The sequence below is a fragment of the Rattus norvegicus genome, chromosome 4 (assembly GCF_021556685.1).
Source record: "Rattus norvegicus strain SHRSP/BbbUtx chromosome 4, alternate assembly SHRSP_T2T, whole genome shotgun sequence".
Lineage (NCBI taxonomy): Eukaryota > Metazoa > Chordata > Mammalia > Rodentia > Muridae > Rattus > Rattus norvegicus.
Window position 1 is genome coordinate 173,399,606 of NC_141537.1, and position 23,452 is coordinate 173,423,057.

The following is a 23,452-nucleotide window of genomic DNA, read 5'->3' on the forward strand; positions in this document are numbered from 1 at the left end:
GTATGTTTGAGTTCACAGATAAGTTTCAAAGAGGGAGTTTGACCATCAGAGTAAGTTTTCTGTGCCCTAAACTAGGTCTTTCACCTCCTCAAGGTTAATCTTAATGTGAACAGAACACCACACATATTTGTCTGACAGAATTTTCTTGAATGATGGAAATGTTCTATCTTTGGCCTGTCCAGTACCCCAGCCTCTACCCACATGTGTAACTAAAATTTTATTAATTTTATTGAATTTAAATTTAAATAGTCATTCTTGACTAATGGCCACCATGTAATGATAATGGTATGGAAGACAGAGTACTGAGTATTTACTTTATATTTCAGGAACTCTTTTCCTGACAGGTCAGTGGTGCAATCCTATAATCCTAACTATTTTAAGTTGAGACAGGATCACAAGTTCAAAGCCAGCATTAGCCTGTAGTAAGAGTAAGGACAGTGATTTAATGATGTATTTTTATATCTAAATAAAGCCTCAAGAGGAAGAGAAAATGAGGAATAAAATGCTTAGAAGGCTGGCCCAATACCTTAGTGTATAGACTATCCTTGCTAGCTCATGAGAATCCTGAGTTCAGTTCCTAGTCCTGGGGCAGAAGGCAGGGACAGTGGAGTTTATTTTTCTGACTATCAGAGACTTAGTTATTCCTTATACCTGGATTCTCATCTTTCTCCAGGTATAGACTTATCTCCTACTACAGCATTCTTTTCTGCCTTTTAGGCTGAACTAAAGAAATTTCTGTCTGTCTGTCCCTTGTTCTTTGTTTGCGTTTTTTGTTTGTTTGCTTGTTGTTGTTTTCTGTTGCCTTTCTGTCTCTGTCTCTCATTCTGAGATAATTTCCCGCTGCTGTGGAACCCCTTAGCAGAGGGAGTCCTTGAACCTCTGACTTCTTCCTTCTCTGTCTCCTTGCAGATGTCTTCTCCACTCTCAGATCACTCAGTGGTGGGGAATCCCTCCCAGGTTTCATGTGTGGTAGGCAAGAACTTCCCAGTTGAGCTCCTGAGCCAAGGGTGTCTCCTCTCCTGTTAACACTGACAGCCAGGGCATACTTTCCTTACAGCTCAGCTGACCCACAGGAGTGCTCTTCTCCATGATCAAACTCACAGTATCTCAGGGTCAGGAACTCTGTCCAACACTTCCTTTGCATTCCTCTTGGCGATATACCATATGCTGGGCACCTGGTCGGTATTTGATAAATATTATTGCATGGGTAGCTAAAGTAGTTTACACTGGGGATCAGGATACGGGAACAGATGGAAGTCACGTGATAAAGATGCCACTTCTTCCTGCCAGAGCTGAGAGTATATTCTGGTGATTTTCCCATAAGGTTCCAGAAAAGTGGCTGTGGATTAGACCTTACAGTCAAGATGCCTGGGAATGAAAGGAGCACTTTTTTTTTTAGAAATCAAAAGGTGAATTTCCACCGTTCTCCATGCACCTCCTCTGTCTGATTCTCTCTGGCCATGCACTGCACCCAAGCCGAGCTGAGCTTCTGAGTGAAACTGTGAGCTTTCTCTCCTGTGTGTGTGGGAACCACATGGTGGCTCCCATTGCTAGTGATTTTCAGATCTGTCTCACGGCTCTGATTTGACATGTTACAACTCCTCAAAATGGTCGCTTGTGTTATTTGCAGATTATGTCTGTTTAGACTGCTGGCTGGGGCAGCTATCCCTAAACTTGTAGGGTCAGGGTAAACAAATAGCAAAATATTAAAGGATAAATAGAATATTAAGTAAATATCACAAACTGTGTAACATGCTGCTAACGATTTAGAATCACGCAAACAGAGCACACCCTCCTGAGCACCATGGAAAATTCTCTATCAAGTTGAAAATGTACAGCTTTTTAAAGACAACAGTCATTGTCACTAACACTTTTTGAAAACAGGCAACAATGTCAAGAAATTTGTTTATACATACGGAATGGATTTTAGATGTAGCAGCTAGGAAATCTCATTACTGTGGGCCTCACTTGAAGATCTCTGAGGTCCCTTCCAGCTTTAAATGCTGAATATAATTCAGAATTTATGATAATTTGAACTTAGGCGAGGCTGAAATTTACTTTTGTACGATCTATGAAGCGAGGATTTGGCAATGGTGTAAACAAGATTGCTCGAGGCTTTTAGCCAAGCTGTTCTTAAAGATTTTAACACATTGTGTGATACAAATGGGTCTAATTTCGAAAGGTCCCTCCCCATTTGTTAGAGCAAGAAACACAAGTCTGTTAGTTAGAAGTGCATTTTATTAGCAGCCTAATTGGTCACGTGCGCTCGGAAATAATACATCCGCATATTTATTAATGTCTGAGGTTTCCTTCGCTTTTATTTCAGATCATCTTCCCTGATGGTGGAAAATACTCGTGTGTTCCTCCCGTAATTAGAAATGACTACTTTTTAAATAAAATCACTCATGCTCCCTCTTTTCCTTCTCATTTTCTTGATTATATTTAAATATGTATTATTAGGCATCATTATTATTTCAGCGCCAAAACTGCATGAAAATGTGTTTTTGCGGCAATCAAGTTACTCTTTAGAGAATAATGAGGAATTCAAAGCCTCTGAAATACAATCGTAATTCTGAGAGCCATTTATAATTCTTCAAGAATGCGATAGAGTAGTGGAAACCACGAGTAGTAGAGGCTGAAGATCTGGTTCAGCAGAGAAAGCACAGACCCACGTTCAGTTTCCAGCGCCCACGCTGTGCTTTGGAACATTTACAACTCCAGTTCCAAGGGATCTGGTGCCTTTGGTGACCTCAGGGGCTCACGCACACGTACAGTATACACACTATACCCAGGTATGCACATAGTTACGGAAAGTAAAATACACGTACTTTTAAAAATAGAAAATACAAAGATGAGCTTGCTCCCGTACGTTCTTCATTTTCTCTTTGATATGTTATCATCACGATTTGTTTTTATTGACATTAAAACCATTCTCTGTTCCTACAAAGGCTAAGAAATGTTTTCTGGTGTCTGGTGGGACTCATGGTTGACATTTGGCTGTAAGATTTCACAATCTGATTTACTTACGGGTAGTAAAAGATGGACTAAAGACATGTATACAGAGAGTGTACATGCCTCATTTTAGAAAAACCTGTATGACAAAACTTTACGTCGGAAAGTCTTATTTATGGTTTGAGATGAACAACTGAAATCATTAAGGTAAAATACATTCTTACATTGTAAGAAGAAAAAAAAATCAAGTCATTACTACGGAAAAAAAATTCAGTAAAAAAATCAAATCCATGTTCTTCTATGAATACTTTATTTAGAGAACCACACTCTTTTGTAAACTTAGGTCGGTGGGAACCTAGGTTTTCCTTTGCTGTGTTCTCCTGGCTGTGTTCATGCTGATATATAAAGAGCCATCCCTATGATAATTAAAAAAGCACAACTTACTGCCATGAAAATTTGTATATTTAAATACATATTTAATCGAAATTTTCTGTTTTATTACCCATTTATTGAGTAGGTAATTACTGCTGCATTCTAACCTAAATTCTTTATATTGTCTTTTAAAAGATGTTATTCTCTCTCTCCCCTTCTCCCTCTCCCCATTCCTTCTCTCTCTCTCTCTCTCTCTCTCTCTCTCTCTCTCTCTCTCTCTCACACACACACACACACACACACACACACACACACACAGACACACACACACACACTCAGTACCAATATGTTTGATTTCCTGTGGTATTCACAGGGTCCAGAGGAGGGTGTTAGATCCCTAGAGCTCGATATACAAATGGTGGTGGGCCGCCTCCTGTAGGTGCTATGGCCTAACTTTGAACCTCTGGAAGAGCAGCAGGCGTTCTCTCCAGCTCTCTGTTTCTTTATCTTAATTCTTACAGGATCTAACAAGATAAGAACTATGATTATTTTTATTCAATAGGTAGGGAAACTGAGAACTTGAGAGAGAATAATTCCTGAGGAGATCTCATTAGTACGCAGCAGAGACTCCAACGGAATATGCTATCTTTCCCTAAGCCGACATCCTGCCTTTATAAATAAGTGTTTTCATTTATTTTTTTTTCTGGTCTTCACTCACAGTAATTATTTTAATACCCTGAGTCTCTTCACATATTGAATATATGGGTCATAAATGTTATTAAACATTGAGAGTTTTTTTTTTAAGTCTGGAATTATTATAACTCAAATGGTAAAGGGTCTAGTCCCAGGGACCAGAAATTCTGAATGACGGGGTAAACAGAATTGAATATAATTTCTGACAGATAATTCTGCTTACTGATCTAAATGAACACTATTATAATTCCATCAGGTGGTATAGAGTTCTGTTTTATCTGTCTATTTTGATTACTTTTTGCTTCCATTGGCACAGGAAAATTAGAAATGTGCATAGAACTTGATGTTTCTGGGCACGACTATCTGGTGCTTGTCTAAATTAAGGAAGGAGTGTCTATTCTCTCTGACATTTTTTCCAGTGTTATGTTTTACATCAGATTATTTTTATACAAGGTAACACTTTGCAATTTTTTATAAGGTTTAGTCTGTATTAGGTATGCACAGTAGTGAGTTTCCTTATGATATTTCTATATATGTTACTTTACTATGTTCTTACCTATGTACCATGTCTCTGCCCAAACAGGTTCCCTTTATCTAGCTGGTCCCCCCACCCGTTCCCCACACTCCCCACCTCATCTACTTCCCCTGTCCTATTCCATTGGCCTCAGTTTCTAGTTTAGTTCCAGTGCCGTTCTGTTTAGGGTGCTGTGGTTCTGTGGTACAGTTTGGAATCAGGTATGAGGATATGCTAATATTATTCTTCTTGCTCAGCATTCCTTTGGCTATTTGGAATTTCATAGCTTCCACACACATGCACATATGCGTACACACACACACACACACACACACACACACACACACACACACACATGATTTTTTTTCGATCTCAGTGAAGAATGCCATTGAAGTTGTGATGAGGACTGTACTGAATTGATGGATTGTTTTGAGTAGAACAACCAATTTCACACTATTGATACTGCCAGTCGCTGAGCATGGATTCCCTAGCCAAATTCAGGTGTCTCTATCACTGACATTAAGGAAGGCTACTGATTTATTTTTTTCATTTTTAATTTTTTTTTGTTAGATATAACTCTTTACTTACAATTCAAATGTTATTCCCCTTCCCGGTTTCCTGTCCATAAGCCTCCATTCCCTCTCCTCCCCCATAAAGGTATTCCCCCTATACATCTCCCTTACTGCCTCCCCCATTTTCCCCTGCATTGGCAGTCCAACCTTGGCAGGACCAAAGGCTTCCCCTTCCACTGGTGCCCCAACAAGGCTATTCTCTGCTACATATGCAGTTGGAGCCCTGGGTCAGTCAAAGTATAGTCTTTCAGTAGTGGTTTAGTCCATGGAAGCTCTGGTTGGTTGGCAATGTTGTTCTTATGGGGTTGCAAGTTCCTTCAGCTCTTTCAATCCTTCCTCTAATTCCCCCCAAGGGGGTCATGTTCTCAGTTCGGTGGTTTGCTGCTAGCATTGAACTCTCAGAGCATTTGGACATGCTCTGGATGTGTCTCTCAGGAGAGATATATATCCAGTCCCTTTCAGCATGCATTTTTTAGCTTCATCAATCTTATCTAGTTTTGGTGGATATATATATATATATATATATATATATATATATATATATATATATATATATATATATATATATATGTATGCGCCACATCCTTGAGTCAAGTCGCTGCTCTAAACTTTGCTTCCATATCCCCTCCTATGGATATTTTTCCTCCTTTTAAGAAGGAGGGGGAGCATCTGCATTTTGGTCATCCTTCTTCTTGAGCTTCCTGTGGTCTGTGGATTGCATCTTGGGTAATTTGAGCTTTTTGGCTAATATACACTTATCAATGCGTGCATACCAAGTGTGTTTTTCTGTGATTGGGTTATCTCACTCAGGATATTTTCTAGTTCCATCCATTTGCCTATGAATTTCATGAAGTCATTGTTTTTGATAGCTGAGTAGTATTCCATTGTGTAGATGTACCACATTTTCTGTATCCATTCCTCTGTTGAAGGACATATGGGTTCTTTCCAGCTTCTGGATATTATAAATAAGGCTGCTATGAACATAGTGGAGCACGTGTCTTTGTTATATGTTGGAGCATCTTTTGGGTATATGCCAAAGAGAGGTATAGCTGGGTCCTCAGGTAGTGCAATGTCCAATTTTCTGAGGAACCTCCAGACTGATTTCCAGAGTGGTTGTACCAGTTTGCAATCCCACCAACAATGGAGGAGTGTTCCTCTTTCTCTGTATCCTCACCAGCATCTGCTGTCACCTGAGTTTTTGATCTTAGCCATTCTCACTGGTGTGAGGTGAAATCTCAGGGTTGTTTTGATTTGCATTTCCCTTATGACTAAAGATGTTGAACATTTCTTTAGGTGCTTTTTGGCCATTCAATAATCCTCAGCTGAGAATGTTTTGTTTAGCTTTGTACCCCATTTTAATAGGGTTATTTGACTCTCTGGAGTCTAACTTCTTGAATTCTTTGTGTATTTTTGATATTAGCCCTCTATCAAATGTAGGATTGGTAAAGATTTTTCCCAATCTATTGGTTGCGGTTTTGTCAAAATGACAGTGTCTTTTGCTTTAAAAAAGCTTTGCAGTTTTATGAGGTCCCATTTGTCAATATTTGATCTTAGATCATGAGCCATTGATGTTTTGTTTAGGAAATTTTCCCCAGTGCCCATGTGTTCGAGACTCTTCCCCACTTTTTCTTCTATTAGCTTGAGTGTATCTGGTTTGATGTGGAGGTTCTTGATCCACTTGGACTTAAGCTTTGTACATGGTGATAAGCATGGATCAATTTGCATTCTGCTATATGCTGACCTCCAGTTGAACCATCACCATTTGTTGAAAATTCTATCTTTCTTCCATTGGATGGTTTTGGCTCCTTTGTCAAAGATCAAGTGACCATAGGTGTGTGGGTTCATTTCTGGGTCTTCAATTCTGTTCCACTGATCTACCTCCCTGTCTCTGTACCAATACCATACAGTTTTTATCACTATTGCTCTGTAATACTGCTTGAGTTCAGGGATAGTGATTCCCCCTGAAGTCCTTTTATTGTTGAGGATAGTTTTCCCTATCCTGGGTTTTTTGTTATTCCAGATGAATTTGCAAATTACTCTTTCTATCTCTATGAAGAACTGAGTTGGAATTTTGATGGGGATTGTATTGAATCTGTAGATTGCTTTTGGCAAAATGGCCATCTTTACTATATTAATCCTGTCAACCCATGAGCATGGAAGATATTTCCATCTTCTGAGATCTTCCTCAATTTCTTTCTTCAGAGACTTGAAGTTCTTGTCATACAGATCTTTCACTTGCTTGGTTAAAGTCACACCGAGGTATTTTATATTATTTGGGACTATTATGAATGGTGTCATTTCCCTAATTTCTTTCTCAATCTGTTTATCCTTTGAGTAGAGGAAGGCTACTGATTTGTTTGAGTTAATTTTATACCCCGACACTTTGCTGAAGTTGTTTATCAGGTTAAGTAGTTAGTTTTCTGGTGGAACTTTTGGGTTGCTAACTATAATATCATCTGCAAATAGTGATATTTTGATTTCTTCCCTTCCAATTTGTATCTCTTTGACCTCCTTTCACTGTCTGATTGCTCTGGCTAGGAATTTGAGTACTATATTGAATAAGTAGGGAAACTGTGGGCAGCCTTGTCTAGTCCCTAATTTTAGTGGGATTGTTTCAAGTTTCTCTCCATTTAGTTCAATGTTAGCTACTGGTTTGCTGTATATGGCTTTTACTATGTTTAGATATGGGCTTTGAATTCCTGATCTTTCTAGGACTTTTATCATGAAGGGGTGTTGAATTTTGTCAAATACTTTCTTAGTATCTAATGAAATGATCATGTGGTTCTTATCTTTGAGTTTGTTTATATCGTAGATTACATTGATGGATTTTAGTATATTAAACCATCCCTGCATCACTTGGATGAAGCCTACTTGATCATGATGGATGATTGTTTTGATGTGTTCTTGGATTCGGTTTGCAAGAATTTTACTGAGTATTTTTGCATCAATATTCATAAGTGAAATTGGTCTGAAGTTCTCTTTCTTTGTTGGGTCTTTGTGTGGTTTCGGTATAAGAGTGATTGCGGCTTCATAGAAGGAATTTGGCAGTGCTCTGTCTGTTTCAATTTTGTGGAATAGTTTGGACAGTATTGGTATGTGGTCTTCCATGAAGGTCTGATAGAATTCTGCATTGAACCCATCTGGACCTGGGCTCTTTTTGGTTGAGAGACTTTTAATGACTGCTTCTATCCTTATTTTTTAATGTTAAGATGTAAAATTTTTCTGGTGGAGTTTTGGGGACTCCGATTTACAGAATCTTGCCATCTTCACATAAGATTAATTTGACATCCTTTCCAATTTTGTTCCTTTATTTCCTTCTCTTATTGCTCCTGCTCCAGCCCTATGGTGAATGAGTGGGCAAAGCTGATGCACTTGTCTGATTCCTGATTGTAGTAGAAAGGCTTTGACCTTCACCCTTTAGCATAATGTTGGCTGTGAGCTTGTCATATGTTATTTTTACCATATTGACACGAGTTCTCTCTATTTCTGGTTTGTCCAGCCTTTTCAGCATGAAAGGATTCTGGGTTTTGTCATAAAGTTTTCTGCATCTATATTGAGACAATTATATTATTTCTGTCCTTGACTATATTTACGTATTGTTCTATATTTATTGATGTGATAAACTTAACAATCTATCTCTGGAATAAAGTCAGCTGGATCGTGGTAAATGCTCTCTCTCTCTCTCTCTCTCTCTGGACTGATTTTATTTCTTTTGATTTATCTATCTATCTATCTATCTATCTATCTATCTATCTATCTATCTCCCTAGCTGTCCTGAACCTCCCTATGTAGACCAGGCTGGCCTAGAACTCACAGAGATATACCTAATTTTGCCTCCCAATTGTTGGGATTAAAGATGCACACCACTGTGCCCAGCTCACCATTATTGACAAAAATGCCAAAAAAAAAAATTAAATAAATTAAAGTTGAAGAAAAGATGACTTCTTCAAAAAATGGTGTTTGGAAAACTGGGTAACTACATGTAGTTATCCATGTAATATATATCCCTATCTATCTATCTATCTATCTATCTATCTATCTATCTATCTATCTATCTATCTATTTCTACAACCCACCCCAGGCATCTTCCAGGGTATCCTCTCTCACTGAGGCCAGACAAGGTATATATATGTTCTAGGGGCCTTGGACCAGTCCATGTGTGCTCTTTGGTAGGTTGGCTTAGTCTCTGGGAGCTCTTAGGGTTCAGAATAGTTGACACGGTTGGTCCCACAGGGCTGCCACCCCCTTCCATTCTTTCAATCCTTCACCTAACTCTTCCTTAGGGCTCTCCAACTTCAGTCCAATGCTTGGTTGTGAGTATTTGCATCTCTGTCAGTCAGTTGCTGGTGGAGCCTCTCAGAAGACAGAGGGAAAATGGGGAGAACTCGGGGAGGGGGGACCAGAGGGGGGATATATATATATATATATATATACATATATATATATATATGTATGTATATATATATATATCACTTTAATGTATAACTTTAAAATTTGACATTATTAGAGAAAAAAGTACAGGACGCATTTCAAGATATAAGCATAGCCAAGGAATTTCTGGAAAAGATTTCAGTAACTTAGGAAATATTGCCAACTGATGAGCGAGACCTCATGGTATTAAAAAGCTTCTGTGCAGCAAAGGGAACCGTTTGCTGAAGAGCCGTCCCACAGAACGGGAGCAAATCTCTACTAGCTACAACGCCATCTGACCCAGTCAATTACACGTGGCCAAGAAGCACACCGAGATGCCTTCGAGGTCACCGGCTATCAGAGCACTGAAAAACCAAAACTACAAGGAGATTCGAAAGACCTCCCATTGGTCAGAAAGGGTATTGTTGAGGAAAAAAAGATAACAATAGATGCTGGTGATTTTGTGGTGAGAACAGAACACGGCTGAAGGGACTTGGCGTCACTCCAGCCACTACAGAATTCAGTGTGTAAGCAAGACAAACAGTTAGAAGTGGATCTACCCCCATGGCCCAGCCACCTCTCCTGGGTGTTGCCCGAAGGACTCCAGGTCAACGAGTCACAGAGACAGGTGCTCACAGTGCTGCTTGCAGCATTAGTCACAGTGGCTAAGTTACAGAAACAACCTAGGCTGCTCTTCTGACAGCAGGGCAGCAGGTCAAGAAAGCATGGCAAGTAGAAACAATGGAATTATTTTCTCAACCATAAAGAAGAATTCAGCTCTGTCATCTGCCAGACAATTGAGTAAATTACGCTAGTCTCTCATTTTTCGTTCCTTTGTTTTACACAGGTACATAAACCTGTGCGTGGATACATGGTAGGGAAGCGGAAGGAAGACTGTCAGGGGTGACCAAGGTGAACGAGATTGGGTGAGATTGGGGGTGCAGGATTGGAGTAGGGGGGAAATTGTCAGTGTCCAATATGAAAATGCCCTTGGGTATTCGGTAAGATACATATTGAATATACCATAAAATTTTAACTTACACATTTAGAAAGGGTCTGCCTTTGATTTTCAAAACTGGCTACTACTATGTTTGAGGCAGGGTCTTGCTGTGCATTCCTGGATGTTTCTCTGTAGCCTGGCTTGGTCTCAGACCCAAAGCAATCTTCCTGTCTCGGTCTTCTGAGTCCTGAGATTCCAGGGGTAGGACATCATGCCTGGCTTCTGAACACCTTCTCAGTTCAATCGGAGGCGTTCGTTTCATGCTAATTATTCAGAAATGGATAGAATTCACTCAGTGCTTCTTAATAGAAAGAAAGTTCAGTGATGCAGAGAACATAATCTCTTGAAACATTGGCTACCACAGATTTCTACACTCAAGGCTCTTGATCTCTAAGTCCTTCTCTGTTTTATTTCTTCCTCCTTGGCTTTAAAATGAGTACGCGTTGCTCTGGATCTGGGAAAGTTTCCTAAATGCAGACAGAACCATGTTCCAAGTGAACTTCCTGCTACCCTTTTCTGAAACCTGGCATTGCACTCTCAGACATTTAATTTTTCCAATTTTTCTCTTTTAAAATTTGAGACAGGGTGTTCCTCGGTTTTCCTTAAATTCACTTTGCAGCCTGCACTAGCCTTGAACTTTGACCTCGTCTCAGACTCCATAGTAGATGTGATTACAGACTTGCCCCACAAGGAAAGAGCCAGCTCTTGTTTGTTTCACACAGGGAGGGACTCACCCTGCAGCTGAGGCTACCAGGTCTCACTCTGTCTAAGACCGGCCTCCAGTTTGTAACAAATAACCCTGTCTCAGCTTCTCAAGTTCTGGCATCGAAGGCAAGACTCACCATACCTGGTTCCACAAACATTTGTAATCTGCCATCTTAACCCTAAGGGGTTTTTGGCTGAGAGACTTCTCCAGTAAGTGTGTTGTGGTAAGACTGAAAAGGGCATGACCCATTCCTGCATGTCATAGCTCCACGCTGGCCCCCTGGTACGCTCCGACCCAGGCAGTTGTTCCCTGGTGTTAGTTTCCACAGAGAACTAACCCTAATTTATCTCAACAGAGGCTGGTTCCAGTGTGGCACCGTGCCACATTAGCCTAGCTATCTGCTAGCCCCAGTGGTCTCTCGCTCCCTTTGCCAGCCCTGGCCAGCTAGGAACTCTCTGGTTCCACCCACCAGGTAAAATCTAGACTCAACAAACTGTAACCCAACAACCAGATTTATATGTTAAATACTCAATGAACAAACCATTCACATAACAAATTCGCTGCCAATTAATAAAGATTTAAACCGCCCACCCAGACAAGACAAAATCAACCCAGTCCACCTGGATCTGGATCATCCTGCTCTGTTGTTTCTATCTTGATGTCCCTCGCTCCTCTTCCTCCTCCCTCCTCCCTAGACTTTTCCCCGCCTACCCTTCCTTCTCATCCAGTGATAGGCTACCACCTTATCATGGACCCGCCTTGCTGCCTAATGACATCATCCTACATAAATGAACTTTCTAGAAAGGAACTGGTGTAAAACTGGGAAAAGTATAAGCAAACAAGAACGAGCCAAGGTGCTATTGAATCTGTGAGGTGGCTCAGCAGGACAGGCGCTTCTAGTGCAAGCCTGGTTATCTGTGGTTGATCCCTGGAGAGCACACAGAGGAAGAAAGAGAACTAACTTTACAGAGCTCTCCTCCAACCTCCGCGTGCAAGGCATGGCATGTCTCTAACACATAGAAAATATTACGAACCTTTTAAAAAGTATTCACTACAACTAAAGAACAACAATAATATAATAATAATAATGTATGCGTGTGTGTTACATAAATGCTTACATGTTTATATCTATGCGTGTACAGTTCCACACCAGAAATTGATTTTACATCCCCACCTCTATTTACCACTGTATTTTTTGACACGGGTCTTCCCTTCAAGCCTGGAGTTCACTGATTTGACAAGACTTGATGGATAACAATCCCCGGTCACGTCTCTTCCTTCTCATTCCTAGGATACAGACATTGTCACCATTCAGAGATTTTCATGCGCCCACCTTCTGAGGATCGGGTCTCTTGACATCTCGTTTGCAAGTACAATCACGTTGTTGACCGAACTGTCTCCCAAGCATCAACAATGCCATCTTATCGATGTGCTTGTAATAATAGATACAGGGAGATTTGGTTTACTGGAAGACTTGCTCCAAACAACCAGAATACAGAATAGACTGGGGGTGTAGCTCAGTGGTAGGATGTGTGCACGTGTTTGAGGGTCAGTACTGATGGCAAGTATTGAGGGGATCTAGAGTCTCTTGAGACAACCTTCTAAGGCATGCCTTTGAGAGTTTATCTGGGTTAGGTTGATCATCTGGATTAAGGACACCCCATCTTCACTGGAGGAATCACTATCTTATAAGCTAAATACATAAAGAGTGCAAGCTGAGACCCAATATACACAATTCTTGCCGTCTGGCAGTGATTATCATGGGACCAGCTGCCTCAGCCCGCCGCCACTGTGACTGCTTGCCGTGGTGGACTATACCTTTGAACTTTAGGCCCATGTGAATCCTCTCTCCCTTAAATGACTTTTGTCAATTGATTTGTTGTATCCACGTAAAACACAATTAATGACACACAAACACACACAACTATAAGCACTAATGCATTTTGATATCAGCAAGAATTATAAATTAAACCTTTAATCCTAACTATACGTCAATAACTGATATCAGTTCAAGTATTTGCAGAAGAAGGAAATACCACTGGAACAGGGGAAGTCAACAATAGCTTGTAAAAGTTGGTAACAGAGTTAAGTGAGCTGACTGAATTTACTGTGGCTTCCCAATGAAGCTTTTATTTAAACAATGGTAAATATTTTCAAAAGCAAGCAGTCAGTCAATCAACACTTTCACTGTCAGGACATAGAAAATATTTATCCATAAACATGGAAGTGGGAATCCACAGGTTCAAAATATTTTGTGTTTTTTCCAACTCTAAAGTTCCAAGGCGAAACCTACGTAGCAGATCAGATCTATACATGCATTGAGCCAGGATAATATGTGCCCCTCCGACTCAAGTTCTTCATGGGGGTCGAAGGAGGCCAAAGTTCTAAACAGCACTTATCATTTTGAGTTTGTTAGACGTTTGTTCATTGAATAAGTATCCGGGATACACATACGGTATTTTCTCAGATGGGAAAATCCCTCTCTGAAATCCCCTTCCCCGACAGACACGACCGATCTAATACTGGTTTGGAACCCAGGGGCAGAGATCTCAGAGTTTCTTTGATTTTGTCTTCATCAAAATCACAGAAACCAAATAGCGTCTGCGGTGAATGTGCCCGTGAACGTAAGGAGCAACTGGTGTCACACCTCAGGTGCTAGCCCGGTAGGGCTTTATTTTACACTCCGTGTCATTCCTTTTATAAAATAGTGACATTTTTGTGAGCTCATAGAAGTTGCTTTCTTTTTAACAATCAAAATTCTATTCTGTATGCCATAAAATAATTTTAATGAGTTCTGTAAAGTTTTCAGTAGCCATGAAAATTTACAGGAAAAAACAATGACCAAAAATAATTTGTTGAAAAAGAGTAGGATGTGTCTTATTTCTCTGAATTAAAAACAAAAAACAAAAAACAAAAAACTTTTATTTATTTTGTGTATGTGAGTACACTGTCTTCATGGTCACCAGAAGAGGGCATCAGATCTCATTACAGATGCTTGTGAGCCACCATGTGGTTGCTGGGAATTAAACTCAGGACCTTGGGAAGAACAGCCAGCATTTTAACTACTGAGCCACCTCTCCAGCCCTGACATTTTTTTTTTTGCTTTTTGTTGTTGTTGTTGTTTTTTTGTTTTGTTGTTGTTGTTTATATACTATGTTATTAAAATATGACATAAATATTCTTTTCCTTTTGCAGAAACTTTCATAAAGCTATGTGTGTTGTTCATTGCACATTACTTCTTTGGCCAAGCCAGTAATTCAATGACCCATTGACCTAGTGTATTTGTGGTTATGTGGTTTTCTCTTCTGCGTTATAATAAACCTCCAAGCTTTAAATAAACGAGTGTGATCAGCTGTAAGTTCTGAACAGCACTAACCCCAGGGCAGTGGAGATGAAACAGAGAGTTGTCCCACACTTAAGTGCTGGCTGTGCAGGTGACATTTAAGAGAGAAGGGGTGACTACATTCTAGTGATCACAGCTTAGCTATGGGACCACATTCATTTTCATTCGCATTGGTACAGAATGACGTAGCTTTAGCCAAAACAGTTTTTGTTGCCCAGACTAATTGCTGAAAGCGTCGAGATTCATTTCATGCTGAATAATTTTTGTCTTAAATACCTTTGTATAGCAGTACAATTTACATGTTGGATAACACTACCTTAGAGTGAATCGATGTAGTTTTAACATAATAAGAAAAGCAAAAAAAAATCAAATTACAGAGTCCCTCCATTATGAACATATTAAAACAAATAAATGATTTTTCAAGTGTGGTGATGCAGTGACCAGTCATGTCCAGGTCCTCTTCCACGGGTGTTAGGTGACGTTAAAGAGAAAGACCAATGTGTATGACCATCACCTCAGTGGAATAGCACATGCTGGATGTTTGGGATGTTGAAGGAGTTTCTTCTGGGGCTGGAGAGATGGCTCGGCAGCTGAGAGCACTTGTCGCTCTTGCAGAGGATCCGGGTTCTGTGTCCAGGCCTCACATGGTGACTTACAACCATCTCTGTCATCCACAAGCATCCAGTTTCAGGGAACTTGATGCTCTCTTCTGACCCCCGTAAATACAAGAACACGTGACACACAGGCTTACATGTAGAGAAAACCCATCCATACACATAACATAAAGTAAAACGAGATAAAGCAGTCTCTCGAAAGCCATCGATACCTCAGCACACCTCCCATGTGAAGTTGTGTGCCTATCACAGAGGAGAGGAAATATGTTGATGGAATTTAAAAGAGGAAATCAAAGTGTTGTGTCCTCTGTCATGACTCCTGGGTCCCCTGACTTACATCTATCTTTCCTTACTCACTAGTATTTTTCCTTACTCACTAGTATTCACTTTGATTTGATTTCTAAGGATTAGACTGTACCCACACTTTCCCTCATAGTTCTTAAAAGATATGCCTTTGAACAAAACGGTATGAGAATCGCTTCCTGATAATAAATATTTCCCACTTTTTTCCGTTTGTAACACTGGGGATTTGAACCAACAACTCAAGCACGACCGGCACACAATTGATGAGCAGAAATCTCACTCTTTCAAAATGTGAAGACTTTGTAAAGGCTGTTGTAATAATTCTTGTGCGTTTATACTTTGCTAAGAGCATTGGCGAAGTGACACTGATGTCCTAGTGATTGATTTTAATGACATGGTCATGGCTGGACCCTTTCAGTTTTCATACAGAAGTCATGAAACTGAAAACTTAAACCTGGGCTCTTCTTTCTATGTAGCAGAAATCACATCAGCTCTTATAATTTATCAGATTTCAGTTCTGTAAAGATTTTAATAAAATCTACACTGGGCACCAAATGAAGATTTACTTCAAGCAAATCTGCAGGCATAATGGATTGGTAAGCAAACTACTTGCAAATTGAATTGCAGTGTAGGAAGAAAATAAATGCATAGCCCTTTTACGCTTGTTTTTCTAAAAGAAAAAAAATTAGAGCAAATTTTCATAATCTTAGCCCAAAGGTACTGTGGGACTAGTTGTATTTGAACGGTTCAAGAAGATTTCACCAGTGCAAGGACTTCACAAACACCACTCACTCTCCAGTGTCATTTGAACATCGTCTTGGCTCAAAGACAGCATGCTCACTCACTAGTATTCGAAGTGTCATTTCCAAAACAAGGTTCAAGTGAGCCTGGGAAATCATGATACCCAGGTCAATCTGAGCAAAATATACACCTAATCCCCACCCCTCCCCCACCCAATCAATCTAGATTTTTTTTAAAAGTTGTTTTTTAAATAAAGGCATCATCTGTAAACATTAAATATGCAATTTGTCCTATGAATAGTTTCTTTTATATAACTAAGTATGAAAATGGAAAACGCTTACTGCCAGATCATGTGTCCTGGTTGTAGATCTAGAATGTATGGGCATTTCATATATAGCCTAGTTCCTTTCCTATTATAATTTTGTATTTTAACTATTTGCTGACATTTATCAGACCTCTTGAAACATTGACTCATGAAGCAGAGGTATAACTCAGTTTAGAGTACCTGTCTATCCTATGCAAGATCACAATTTAACCCCAGAGTGGTGCATTTGTACATACACAAGCGCGCGCGCGCGCGCGCACACACACACACACACACACACACACACACACACACACACACAGAGAGAGAGAGAGAGAGAGACAGACAGACAGACAGACAGAGACAGAGACAGAAACAGAGAGACAGAGACAGAAAAAGAGAGAGAGATACAGAGATAAGGAGACAGAGAGAGACAGAGAAATTTACTTGCTATAAAACCACTTAACATTCTAAGTCCACATATTCTGGGTAGGAAATGTTCTCTCTCAGTATGGAGTGATATGTTTTCCGAGACTGTCTCCCTTAAATCTTTTCTCCTTGGTTCCTTATGCCATTTTGTCTTCAGAACTTATCAAAGCAGGTTTTAAAATTTCTGTTTTCCTACCTGTCCACATCCTTGCAGTTGTTTCAATTGCTGTGCTATTATTTCTTAAGAGAACTATTAAACTTTCTGCTTGTCCCCAGTCCCCAGACAATGTTCCATTTGGTCGGCTGAATTATCAATAGTTAAAGTTGGGGCACAACACAATTCTTTCCTTTATTAGACTCTCTGGTGCTTCTTGCTATAGGTATTCCTGTTGCTGACAGTGTCAGTGTAAGTACTTTGGTTACCCTGGTTTTATGTGCCTTACTGTGAGTTCACTTCCTCTTGGTGTGGGACTGTTGGGGTCCACCAGTCCTAGAGGAACAGAGATGCATGCAGTTCTTTAATGATGCCTCAGCGACGACCTCTTGAAATGGAACTGGCCTTGCCCAGGGACATTCTTTCAGAGAAGGGGAGAGAGGGTGTGTTTCCAGGAGCAGTTGTTACCAGCAGATACTTACCACGTCTTTACATGTCACAGTACCTGTCTGGCACAGGTCCCGTCTTTATTAACAGATCAAAATAAAAAACACTAGAAGGCAGGGTTAACTACACTGTCCAAGTTAATATCTGTGATTAAAAATATTAAAATTCCAATTCAATTCTTCATAGAGTTAGGAAGAGCAATTTGCAAATTCGTTTGGAATAACAAAACACCCAGAATAGTGAAAACTATTCTCAACAATAAAAGAATTTCTGGGGGAATCACCATCCCGGACCTCAAACTGTATTACAGAGCAATCATGATAAAAACTGCATGGTATTGGTACAGAGACAGGCAGGTAGATCAATGGAATGGAATTGAAGACTTAGATATGAAGCCGCACACCTATGGTCACTTGATTTTTGACTAGAAGCTAAAACTATCCAATGGATAGCATTTTCAACCAATGGGACTAGTTCAACTTGAGGACAACATGTAGAAGAATGCAAATTGATCCATTCTTATTGCCCTATACAAAGCTTAAGTCCACGTGGATCAAGGACCTCCACATCAATCCAAATATACTCAAACTAATAGAAGAAAAAGTGGGGAAGAGACAAGAATCAAATGGGTACTGGGGAAAATTTCCTGAACAAAGCACCAATGGCTTATGCTCTAAGATCAAGAATTGACAAATGGGACTTCATAAAATTGCAAAGCTTCTGTAAGGCAAAGGACACTGTCATAAGGACATAACAGCAACCAACACATTTGGGAAAGATCTTTGCCCATTCTGCATTTGATAGAGGGCTAATATCCAATATATACAAAGAACTTAAGAAGCTAGACTCCAGATAATAAAACAATTGTATTAAAAATGGGGTACAGAGCTAAACAAAGAATTATCAACTGAGAAAACTTGAATGGCTGAGAAGCACCTAAAGAAATGTTCAACATCCTTAGTCATCAGGGAAATGCAAATCAAAACAACCCTGAGATTCTACCTCACACCAGTCAGAATGGCTAAGATAAAAACCTCAGGTGACAGCAGATGCTGGTGAGGATGTGGAGAAAGAGGAACACTCCTCCATTGTTGGTGGGATTGCAAGCTGGTACAACCACTCTGGAAATCAGTCTGGTGGTTCTTCAGAAAATTGGACATTGAACTACCTGAGGACCCAGCTATAGCACTCCTGGGCATATACCCAAAAGATACTCCAGCATTTAACAAGCACACATGCTCTACTATGTTCATAGCAGCCTTATTTATAATAGCCAGAAGCTAGAAAGAGCCCAGATGCCCTTCAACAGAGGAATGGATACAGAAAATCTGGTACATTTACACAATGGAGTACTACTCAGCTATTAAAAACAATGACTACATGAAATTCTTAGGCAAATGGATGGAACAAGAAAATATCATCCTCAGTGAGGTAACCCATTTACAAAAGAACACACATGGTATGCACTCATGGATAAGCGGATATTAGCCCCAAAGCTTGGAAGACCAAGAAACAATTCACAGATCATATGAAGCTCAAGAAGAAGGAAGAGCAAAATGTGGATGCTTCAGTCCTTCTTAGAAAAGGGTACAAAATACTCACGGGAGGAAATACAGAGACAAAGAATGGCGCAGGGACTGAAGAGAAGGTCATCCAGAGACTGCCTCACCTGGGCATCCAGCCCATATGCAGACACCAAACCTAGTCACTATTGCTAATGCCAAGAAGTGCTTCTGACAGGAGCCAGATATGGATGTCCCCTGAGAGGCTCTGCCAGAGCCTTTGATACAGATGAGGATGCTTGCAGCTAACCATTGGCTTGAACACTGGTGCCCCAGTGAAGGAGTTAGAGAAAGGACTGAAGGAGCTAAGTGGTTTTCAAACCCATAGGAAGAACAACAATATCAACCAACCAGGCATCCCAGAGCTCCCAGGGTCTAAACCACCCTGGGAGGGACCCATGACTCCAGCCACATATGTAGCAGAAGATGGCATTGTCTACCATCAGTAAGAGGAAAAGCCCTTGGTCCTGTGAAGGCTCATTTCCCCAGTATAGGGGGATGCCAGGGCGTTGAGTTGGGAATGGGCAGTGGGAATGGGAGCATCATAGAAGCAGGGGGAGGGGAGGTGATATTGGAGAGGGGGAAGGGGATAACACTTGAAATGTAAATACATAAAATGTCCAAGGAAAATGAAAAAAAAGCAAAGTCTCCAGTCTACCAATTGACCCTAGGACCAAAGTCTTTGGATTATACTTGAGTTTTAGATCTGCCACTGAAGTCAGGAAATACTTTAAAATAAATCTTAATGAACACACAAAAAGGGGAAAGTTTTTGAGTCTGAGGCCCTTGTTTTCCCATATCTGTTCTGTTTAAAAAGAATATTCATTCCCAGGAACTCCCCATGTTTTGCATTGTGTGATATGTTAACTAAAGGACCCAACAAGTGGGCCTGGAGAGATGGCCAAGAGGGAAAATGCTCTCATTGCTCTCACAGAGGACCTGGGTTTGGTTTTCAATATCCACAGGGAGCTCACAATCATCGGCAACTCTAGTTCCATGGGATCTAATTCACTCTTCTGATTTTTGTGGCACTGGGCATGTGCATGTTGCTCATACAGTCATACACACAAAGTAAAGCACATCTAAAATAAATAAATATTAATAAATTAATAATAAATAAATATTAATGCATAAATAGCTAATAGGAACTCATTCACTCAATCAGTCTTGGCGCATAGGTACGGGGTAAATTCTAAACTTGACTAATTCAACTTACTATTCCTGGGTTTGGCCTTCCTCATATTGGGCAACTGTTAAATCCATTATAATGGTGAACTGCTCATTCAGTCCCAGTGGTTAGAGGAGAAATGGCCCAATAGGTTTTATATTTTATTTTACCCTGCTGCCAGTTTGTATGGCTGGGATGACATCAGGATTTGGTAATGTAGGTGAAGATGTTTATTGCAAGTGTCTCCTTGCACGAGTAAGAGGTTGAACACTGGAGGAAAAGGACAGTTTCTATGGCTTTCCTTTGTCACCAGGGTGGAAAATGTAGGCAGGTGACCTATCTACGTGCTGGGCAGGAAAACTTAATATCAGCATTTGGTTTATGTATACACGACATCACTGCATCCATGACTCACAACTTTGCAATCATGATATTTTTCTTTTCTTTAAACATGACTAGAGATTCCCTGACTTTGGTATAAATAAATGATGCCCAAAATTAAGTCACGTATTTTGAGTTTCTCCAAACATTAGGTAAGAGCAAGTCTATTTTTGAAGGGAGGCACTTCTTAGGTTCATACTTTACAAGAGCAGATGAAGCTATTCAATAGGTGATCTACAAGCATCCATACTTGTTGAAGTTTTTATGGTATTATATCCATACCATATTTTAACATTCACAACTAAGTAACTGACTGGTTGGTTTTAGGTAGCTCCTCAGTGTGTGTCCTGATCAGCTAAGAACAGCGATCCCCTTGCCCCGCCTCCTGGGTTCTGTGACTGAAGTGTGTACTGCTCCACTTTTAATTCTGCGTACATGCGTGTCTCCGTGTGGGCGTGTTCACATGAACACAGTGCTGGAGAAGGTCAGAGGTCAGATGCCCCTGAGATGGAGCTGCGGATAGGTGTGAGCTATCCAACAAGGGCTAGGATTGAAACTGGGGTCCTCTGGAAAGGCAGTTAAACGCTCTCACCCGCCAAGCTGTCTTCCCAGACCTAATAATGAGTGCTTTATTGATGTGTAATGGGGTGCGCTATGGCACCTGAACTGGATGACTATTGGTCTTTTTCTCTAAGTAGTCATAGTGTACAAGGGGATGGAGGGTGAGGATGGAAAATGGCCAATCAGAAACCCCGAACTGCACACTAAGAGCAGAATTTGCGTGTCTGTTAACGTAGCCTGCTTTCTTGTGGCATATTAACCTTAAGAAAAAATACATAATAAATGAAAATGTGGCTGATTAAAGTGAACTAATTTTATCTCAGTATCGAAATATGGTTGTATTTAATAAAATTATATCTAAGAACCATCCACACGTATTTTCTGTATCCGATTCTTTCTTACTGAGCAAATTGGTTTTGTAATTTATTTTTGATAAAATACACAATAAAATATAGACAAAATGCAATAGATTGTTAGATAACTATAAAATTATATATATGTATATATAATTTCTCCATATATATATTCATATATATATTTCATTATAGGGAGCAGCAGTTTGTGAGCACTTTAAACACAGAGATATGAGAAGTCTAGGACAGGATTTCTGTATTTAGACAAGTGTTTGTTTTATGTGTGTGTGTGTGTGTTTTTTATGATGGGAATCAGAGGAAAGTACTTAATAGACTGGGACCTGTAATATGAAATTTACCAGCAGTGTAAATAACTATTCCCAGAACAACTTAGATCTAGAATTTAATGTCATATTATAAGCACTTCTCCTTGACGTCCGTAGGCATGCTACCATTTCCCCATACGTTGAACTTTCTCTCAGTCAAATGTTTTAGGAAGGGTGATACTATATTTTGTAATTTCTACATCAGATAGTGATGGGTACATTTAAGTGGTGTTAAGGAGTAGAAACACGATCACCGTCATTGATACACGTCAGTGTTCAATGAAACAAAATCGAGTGTATCATTTATCATATAGGTGAGTCCTCTCTATTTCAGAAACCTTGGGACATTTCATTCAATCACATCTTATTCTACTCATGCAAATTATCGTAAGGCATAGCATTGTCTATACAGCTTTTTAGCTTGATTTTCTTCTTTGCTCAAGTGCGTATTGTGTATGTGTGGTGCTTGAAGATTTGCTTCTTTGCTCGTGTGTGTGTGTGTGTGTGTGTGTGAGTGTGTGTGTGTGTATGTGTGTGTGTGTGTGTGTGTTGTATGTATGTATGGTGTGTGAAGGTGTATGTGCCTGTAGGTACTTAGGACAATGGCTCTCTTCGTCCATCCTTTTCTTCTGCAGTCCTTTGAGGCCACAGCATCACGAGAAGATGGCTTAGTCGGTGAGAGCAGCTGCTTTCGCAGACCAGAGGCTTGCTTTATAGCTTGTGTGGGCTGGCAGGTAAGGCCTTGGCATCTGCTTGCCTCTGTCTCCAGGGCTGGGTTGAGGGCTTCAGCAGCCACACCCTGCCCCTTCTATTTTTATGTGGATAATGAGGATTCAAACTTAGGCAGAGCCCTTTCCTCCACTAAGACATTTTTAAAAAGTAAACTACGAAGTGAGGATAGATATTTAATATTTTTATATCACATTGCCTTCTTACCTCGAAACATAGATTTAATTCTGGTTGGTAGACCTGGCACTTAAAAGGTTTAAGACATGTACCTTGATGTTTAACACGTGGAATTGTTTGTCCTGTAGATTACATCTGCTGAGTCGTCTTCTGTATTTATGAGTAAACAGCAGCTGCCCTGGCCACTGATCTTCGCACCACAAAGCGTTATCCTGTCTTGCACACTCTCATTAACATCGACAATAGTCATTTAATGGATTCTTTTGTTTTCAGTGTTGAGGATTGTTGACCTAGGACCCCGTGCCTAGGAAATGCACTCTATCACTACCATGAACTCTAGTTTTAGAACTCGGTCGTAAAGACACGCTGTGGATTCAGGGATACTAAATGTAAGAATTTTCAGATCAGGGAATTCCGGGGAAGCGAGCCTTGACTGGCAGCTTCCTACTGATGTTCATTCTTGCACTTGAGAAAAAGTAGTGATTAATATGCAAACCATTCCTTGGTTTTATTTCAGAATTATTTCCAGATCCCTGTTTTTGTCTTAAATTACATACTCCACATTAATAAGTTCTTAATGCCAAGATATGAAATATTAAAGTCAAAATCTGTCTGACTGAGCCATCAGAGAGGGCTTGTTC